Source organism: Chionomys nivalis, chromosome 1 (assembly GCF_950005125.1).
Source record: "Chionomys nivalis chromosome 1, mChiNiv1.1, whole genome shotgun sequence".
Classification (NCBI taxonomy): domain Eukaryota; kingdom Metazoa; phylum Chordata; class Mammalia; order Rodentia; family Cricetidae; genus Chionomys; species Chionomys nivalis.
Window position 1 is genome coordinate 150,901,190 of NC_080086.1, and position 8,698 is coordinate 150,909,887.

Below are 8,698 nucleotides of genomic sequence, written 5' to 3' on the forward strand. Positions count from 1 at the left end.
GGGAAACCTTTCTCATTCAAACCACCACAATTCTATAGTAAGCATCTATAGAATTTTTTCCTTGTCATTATTCCCTTAAAAAAAAAATACAAACTGGGCAGTAGTGGCACACACCTTTAATCCCAGGGAGGCAAAAGCATGAGGATCTCTGTGAAGTCAAGGACAGCCTGATGTATTGAGCTAGTTTTAAGACAACCAAGGCTGTACAAATAAACTGTCTCAAAAACAAAACAAAACAAAAAACCAACCATAAAACTACAGACTAATAATTTATATGGCATTTATATTGTACGAGGTAGCTAAGTAGACTAGAGATTATTTAGCTGACACATTGAGATATGCATAGATAAAACCAGATACCACTCCCTTTTATAGAAGGGCTTTGTGCATCCGCAGGTTGAGTTCTCTGTGAAGGTAGCTAGATCCAATTGCCATGAACATTGAAGGAGGATTACAGGATCTATGGTTGTCCCAAATGGTCACATCTCCCTTTCCTGCTCTGCTTGCTGTGGTGGTACTTACTGAAGCCATGGCCATATTGACATCTTTGCCACAGCACTTCCTTGTAGACAGATTTTTTTTCTGCCCTGCCAGTCAGCTCCCAGATAAATGACATGAAGACTTCTTGTTGCTTATGAAATCTTGGCCGATACCTTAGGCTTATTTTAAACTAGCTCTTAGAACTTAAATGAACCCATATCTCTTAATCTACATTCTTTTACATGGCCTGGTTACCTTTACTTTGTAAAACCCATGCTGCTTTCTCTGTGTCCCTGGTGCCTCTGCCCTTCTTCCCAGTGTCCTCTGTGCCTGGAAACCCTGCCTAGCTATTGGCTGTCCAGCTTTTTATTGAGCCAATCAAAGTGTCATATTTTTACACAGTGTAAAGGAATATTCCATAGCACTCCCTCGATGGATGACAGTCATTTCCTACATAGCTGTCAAAGCTGCCAATGCCAGCAGAACCTGAAGACCCATGCCCACACTGAGGCCACAGCCTCTCATGCCCGCAGAGACTTCTGGAACCAACACTGTAGCATCCTTGGCTTTCAGTACTTTGCTATTCCATTTCCCACCCAAATATCCCAATCCCAGGGCTTCCATCTCACCCTGGACTCTTCATGTCAGTCATGACTGGGAGAAGTAGTTCCCAAGGTTAATCCCCATGGTCAACTTGATGGAATCTGGGAGACAAGCATCCAGCATGCCGGTGAGGGTTTATCTAGATTAGGTTAATTGAAGAAGGGAAACCTGCATGTTGTGGACAGCATCATCCCATGGACTGGGGTCCTGGCTTGAATAAAAAGAAGAAAACAAATGGACTGTTCACCTGTCTTTGTTTCCTGACTTCAGATGCATTGTGATCAGCTGACTTAAGCTCTAGCCACCAAGACTTCCTCACCATCCTCAGGCTTTGAGCCAGAAACAAACCCTTCCTCCTTTAAATTGCTTCTCATCAGGCATTTTTTTTTTTTAGCAATGAACCAAGTAGAGGGAAATATTGCTCTGTAGTTAATGTCTTCTTTGCCATTCCAAGGCAACACCCATTATCTGGGGACTCAGCGTGATGACTTTACAGTTTTCTTCCAGTAAGCTCTTTGTTGAAAATCTCATTGGTTCTCCTGCCACTGGGAGGCTACCTCACCAGATTTTAGCCAAGCCCAGGGCTCTCAAAGCCCCATGCCCAAGCTAAGATCCCAGTTGTTCAGGGACTTTTTCAATCTTGTTTCCCTATAACCAAGGGCGAAGCTTGGAGAGGCTGATGGAGGTTTGATTTGGAACAACCAGCAGGGAAAGGAGGTGAAGAACTGCCCCCATGGAGGTGTGAGGTGCCATGTTCAGAGCCAGCTCAGTCCATCACACACTCTGGGTCTGTGGCGAGAATCTTCAGCTGTGACTACTTAGGGACATCTGGAATATGATTGGGTTTGGATGACTCTAAGAGAGAAGGGACAATCTGAAGGCAGTATCACATGGCTCAAGTGTGGGCAAACTGGCACCAGAAAGGAAACAGGGCAACTCCTGGGTGACTAGTGAGTCATGACAGGAGAGGAAGCTGGGAAGAGAGTGAGGGAAGATTGACGCTGGGTTTTCGAAGGCTTTGGATCGTTCTGTTTTATGCTTCTGAATAGCTTAATGAGGTGGTTTCTGAAGTTCTTGTACCACTAACTTTCCATGGTTCTATCTAGACGTTAAGAGGAAACTTTCACTCCTCTAATGAAGGTGCCTCATGGCTGCTTTTTAATGGGCTTGCTTTATAACCTACAGACACAGAGGAGACGAAAATAAATTGCTCTGTGTTCCGTGTACTCCAGCCGTCCTGGAAGAAAGCAGGGACAGAAAGTTAGGAAACAGTTTGGAAAACTTTCTTTCTCTATGGCAAAGAATAATGATTGAGGTGAGATAAATAATTAGCAGAGATTGTCTGTGTAGCCATGGTAACGCAATATGAAGGAAAAGGAATGCACATGGGGCTCTTCATAAATCTGGGAATGTGGCAGGGTTTAGACTCCTCAGACTTGGCACACTTTGCCTATATTGTTGCTCATTATCGGATCTTCCTCATTGTGCTAAATCCCAACTTCTCTTCCATCCATATTTTCTGTAGGAAAGCTGATTATAGAACCTTTATCCTTCCCATTTGCTTAATTCCCTTTATTGCAGATTACAGAAAAATCTCATCAGACTAGTTACTCTAAGGCCCTTTAGGATGCAAGTGCAGTCAGATTCTGTAAGTCTCAGTTCTGCATCTCTGTGTTCAACTAAATGCAGATGGAATATATCGGGGAAAATGCATCTGCACTGAGCATGGGTGCTTTCCTTGTTCTCATTTGTTAAAGCTCCAGCACAGTAGCTATTCACACAGTATGAAGTGATGTAAGTAACATGGAGATGCTTCCAAGTACACAGAGGGTGTGTAGGCTTCATGCAAACACTTGGGCATTTTAGTGTATTATAATTGTTATTGTTATTTTATATTTATATGTATGCATATGTCTGTGTGTGGGTCTGTGCCTTTGAACATGGGTGCCCATGGAGGTTACAAGAAGGAATCAGGTCCCCTGGATCTGGAATAACAGCCAATTGGGAGCCACCCAATGGGGGTGCTGTCAACCAAACTCTCCTCTGGGAGAGCAGCAAATGTTTTTAACTGTGGAAGTATCTTGCTAGCTCTGCTTTGGGATTTTATAACTAAAACTCAAGTACGGGCACATTCAGTATCCCGAGGGATCCTGGAAGACCCCTCTCATACTGGGAATAGCAAACATGACTATAATAAGCTTCTTCCTGCTTCAGAATTTATTGGTTAACAGAAAAAAGAGCCAGGCCTAGGCTTACCCTTTGTTCCCTCTGAAGAAGGGGCCATAAAATATCCAATTAACACTCAAATTGAGTTCTGAAGAGAGCTCTCAGTCAGGAAAGTGCTTGCTGTACAAACAGGAGGACCTGAGTTCCATTCCCAGAACACATGGGGAAGCTGAGTGCACTGGCTCCCGCTCATGATTCCAGCACTGGGAGGCAAAGACAGCAAGTCCCTGCAGTTTGCTGGCCACCAGCTTGGCCTAGTTGGCAAGTCCCAGCAAGTGAGGTATATGACGCCCAGGAATGACTCTCCGGATTGAGCAAGGGCCTGCACTTCTCTGCACATACTTATGCATGCAGGCCCTCCCACCAGCTGCTCGAATAATGATGAGTGGAATGCTGGTCTACCCAGTAACTGAACTTTTGCATAAGAAACGGCTTCTCAAACATAATAAATTCCTTGTTTTTAAAACCTCAAATTTTTATCCCTTCCAAAAAAGCAGGCAAAGAAACCTGTAAGTTAGAACTCCTTTAGGAATGGGGTCACCTTACTTTCTGCTGGGAAGGACAGCCGTGCTTCGTTCTAGAGAGTTTGCAATTTTATGTTTCACTTTAATGAAACTCGCTCCTCTCCTCGTCCACAGGGCTCATCTTCCGTTTTTCACACGTTTCAGGCTAACTTCACTGTGAACCTGAGGACGACCTTCATCTTCTGACCCTCCAGCAGTCACCTGCTGAGAGCTGGGGTTACAGGTACACACCACCACTTCTGGTTTATGCAGGGCTGTGTGCATCCTAGGCAAGCCCCATATCAGTTGAGCTACACCTAGCCTAGCCTTCCTTTCCAGCTATTCATTGGAGTTGCTGACTTCAGTCCTCCACCAGGGCCTGAGGTCGCTGTGGACCTGTCCTGACCTTTTTTAATCAGGGCTTCTGTTTCCAGTGCCCTGGACCACTTGTCTCTGCTCTCAGGCATACTGGATTGGCAGTAGGAAGGAGGATGAGGGCAGAACATCTATCCCATTGAACATCTTCTGTGGCCCCCAACTAAAAGATGTTCTTTGAGGTTGAGTTGCGTGCCAACATGTCTTGTCTTATAGAAGAAGTCATCTCCTCTTCAAGGCAGGCACAGACCACACTTGCCCCAGGAGCCTGAGCCTTCTAATCGTGCCTCCTGCCTCTCATATAGTTAGTGCCTTTGTGGATGAACTGTCCTCAAGTTTCTCAAGATTCACTTTTCTGGTTTTGATGAGAACTCTGGTGGTGGCACAAAGTCTCTTACATTCTTGAACCTAAGGGAGCAGCACAAATGGAAGTTTCTGCACCGAAGAATTCTGCTGCCTATGGTAGCAGAATTTTTGGTGAAGACTCCCGTTTCTGTCATTCAAAATTGCCAAACTAGCTTACTTCTTACTACAAAATATGAACCATTGAGAACCAGCATGATTCCTGAATAATAAAAAAACAATAATCTGTGCCCAGAAAACGAAACAGATTGTAAAAGGAATGGCTCATAGTGATTTAGCGAATTGTCAGGTTTCCATTTCATAAATAACAAAACAGGAGTTAGAAGCATGCCAGAGCGCATCAACGCTCACACACAAATAAAAGAGATTTTTATTAGAGTTGGTGGATTGCGCATCCTTAATTCACATTGTCATTCCTGACACTTTGTTGTATATCCTGTGGGCTTTCAAGTCCTCCTCCTGCTTCCCTTCAGCAAGACAAACACACAGGGAATGAGGTATAATAGGAGTGCAATTACGAGGCAATAAATCTCATTTTCCCATGTTTCATAGAGTAGTGTTTGGCTCTCCTTCTTTCTGATTCTTGGGCAGCTTATCAACTTGACACAGCCTGAGTCATCTCAGAAAAGAATCTTGATGGAGGAACTTCTTAGACCAGCTTGGCCTATGAGCATGCTCGTGGGAAATTGTCTCGATTATTAATGAAAGCAGGAGGGACCAGCCCACTGCAGGCAGCACCATTCCCAGGGCAGGTGTCCTAATCTATCTAAGAGAGGGAGGCGAGGCTAAACATGAGCTGTGAGTGAGCCAGCAAGTAGAGTTCCTCCATGCTTTCTGCTTCGGGTTCTTGCCCTGGCATCCCTCAATGGTTGGTTGTAATTTGGAAGCCCCTTCCTTTCTTTAGTTTCTCTTGGTCAGTATTTTATCAGCATAACAGGAAGGAAACCAGAACACCGTGGCATACCAAGCCAGAACTTAGTGAAAATGGGATTTTCTCTGACTCTCTGCCCCCTCCTTATCTCTTTTCTCTCAGTGTGGAGAAGTAAAAAGATGAAAAGTTCGGCATCAGGTTTTCAGGTTCAGAAGAAAGAGAACATGTTCTTTTGGTTGGTGGTTTGGGTCCCTATGATTCTTATCTCCTGGCCAAAGGAAACTTCTAGTCTAGCTCTCTGTTGCAGAGATGGACAAAGGCATGTTTGTGTCACACAGGCCAAGTCTTGAAGTACTGGGTGTATCTTATTGCGAACAGAACAAAAATAGATATCCCTATTTCTACACAAGCACAATCTAGTTGGAAGATGAGACCAACACACCTACATCAAAGAGATCTCTGTAGGGACAATCCTCCATATGTTTCAAGACTCTTTGTCTGAATGCTGGGGCATCTCAAGCTCTTCCAAAAATTCTAATTTATTAATATGTGTGTGTGTGTGTGTGTGTTTGTGTATGCACACATATGTGAGGGTGCCTGCAGAGGACAGAAGAGGGTGTCTCAATCCCTGAAGCTGGAGTTCCAGGTAGTCGTAAGACATCCGATATGGGCTCTGGGTACCAAACTTTGGTCCTCTGCAAGAGCCCCAAGCACTGTTAACCTCCAAGTAACCTTTCCAGCTTCCACCTCAAACTCTTGAGCAGAATCTTTCCTTTCCTCTCAGGGCTAAATGACCTTCAGGAACCTTCCACCTCTGAAGGTTTCTCATCGTCAGCCTCTGTCATGGCTCTACCTCCCTCACAACTCTCATCTTCCCTTCTTCTTTTTATTCCACTCTAAAGTCCTTGTCTGCTATGGGATAGGAGCAACCCATACATTAGAGTGGGCATGCTCTGACTAACCTCACGCGTCTCTGGCAGGAGGTTTTGGGATGCCTCCAGCAGGTACCTTGACTATGCACAGAGGACAGGCATGAGTTCTCCTGAGCCACTCCTGGGATGAGTAGTCCCACTCAGGAGTGACATCACAATGATCTTTCCATGTCACTGTTCTAGTCCCATGCTGAACCCTCCAACCTCAAGTCCACTGACCTAACCCTTGGCCAGTGCTGTAGGAACTAATTCTTCATAATTGCTCTGTCTTTTAAAACCTGGAGACTGAATCCCAGGTCTCATACACACAAAGGAAGTATTCTACAAGGATCTATGGGTGTGGAAAGTCCTTCTGTATATGTGTTGCTTTTATTGGTTAATAAAGAAGCTGCTTTCAGCCAATGGCTTAACAGAATATAGCCAGGCTGGGAGAGATATGTATATATATAGAGAGAGTAGGGGGAGTCAGGGAGAAGCCATGTAGCTCCACTTGAGACCGATGCTTGGGACAGAACTTTACTGGGTAAACCACAGCCTTGTTACTATACACAGATTAATGGACATGGGCTAGTTTAGGATATAAGAGCTAGCTAGAAATACACTTAAGCTATTGGCCAAACAGTTCTGCAAACAATATGGTTTCTGTGTGATTATTTTGGGGCTGAGTAGCCAGGAACTAACTAGCGGCCTCCTACAACAAACTATATTGCAGTCATCTGTTTTACTTTTTACTTTGAGACAAAACCTCACCAAGTTCCTCGGGTTGGCCTTGAACTTGTAATCCCTCTGCCTCAGTCTCTCCAGAATCTAAGATTTGAGGCCCAGACCATCAGGTAAGGTGGCAATCATAATTTAAATGCACATTCCTATGCAGGCATTTTGTCTCTGAGCTCGCAAACAAGGGAAGTTCTTTCTCACAAGGGCGGATGAGGCTGCAAGGACCTGTGATGTGCATGATGCATGGTTCAGGTGTCTTACTCAGTGCTGACTCCGGTTGCCTGGCTTCTGGTGGGAGGCAGGAGCCCGTTTGGCTTCACCTGCAGATTTTTTCCAGACTTATGAGCATTGCACTCTAAAACCAAGCAAAGAGAGTGGCTAACTATGAGTGGGAAAATGTATGGCAGTCTCTTGGTTTGGCTAACTAAAAGAGGAAGGGGTAGGATTCACGGAGAGCCAATTTTAAATACTTAACTAAAATTTAATGAAAACTTTCTTCACAGGTGTTCAATTATTCCCATTTACAAGTGGTAGAAATTGAGACTTAAAGGCTCTGAGTGACTTGGCTAAGTTGACTCTGTTAGTTTCTGTCCCTACCCCATGATAGTCCATTTGCTTGGCTGATAAAAGAAAAATTAAATTTCAGTTGTAATTCTGGGTTCATGCAATGAGTAATTATTATTGAATCTTCCGGGAACTTAAAATAATTTGTGGCAAAGACTAAGCCTATCATTTTACGTGTTTAGTATCACAACTTGGCTGGTCAACAAGCCCTGCCCATCTCTGCCCCTCTAGCAATGGGATTACAAGCAAGAAACCAGGCCTTTGTTGTTGTTTTTTCTTTTTAAGTGTGGGTTGTTTGTGATTTTGAGGCTGGAACTCAGGTTCTCATGCTTGCACGGTAAGTACAGTACCCACAGAATCATCTTTCAGTTTAGTGAGAATGACTTCTGGCCTGAAAGGGTAACCTGTCTACCCAGGAAGGGTGGACAAGGGGCACAAGAGTCAATGTGTAAGGAAACACTGGCAGTGTATAGAAAGCATCATGTCTTGGCAAGGATAGAAACTTTAGGGAGTTTTAGATGTTTCCTCTTATAGATTCATCTTGCTTACACATTTCACGCAGGTACTTTTCAGAGGATAAAGAAGAGCAATGCTCCCCTCTTCCTGACCAACTATTGTCAGAAGACGTGCCTACCACAAATCCACACAGCTCTGGAGGTGCTCAGGGATTGTGCTGGAGGGGGAGGACAGGATACTCACCCAGGGCCCAGCAGGCTGTCTACTCTTCCCAGCCCACCTGAAGATATGTTGGGTTTGGGTTTTAGTTAGTTTTAGTCTTGTTTCTAACAGATAGTCTGTTGGAAGACTAATGAGACAGAATGCCATCATTATCAGAACTTCCCATGGCAAGACCCCAAGATCTGTGGTCAGTAAAGGGCGTGGAGATGAACCACTCTGGAGACAGTTTTAGGGAACAACATCTGCTTTGTTGTATTATATAGTAGAAGCCAATTGACCATTATTAGTGAGCACATTACCTTAGAATGAATAGCTCACACCACCAAGGTCTCTATGTAGAAGAAGCACATAAAAGAGAGTGTAGTCTTGTCAGCAGGCCAGTTACC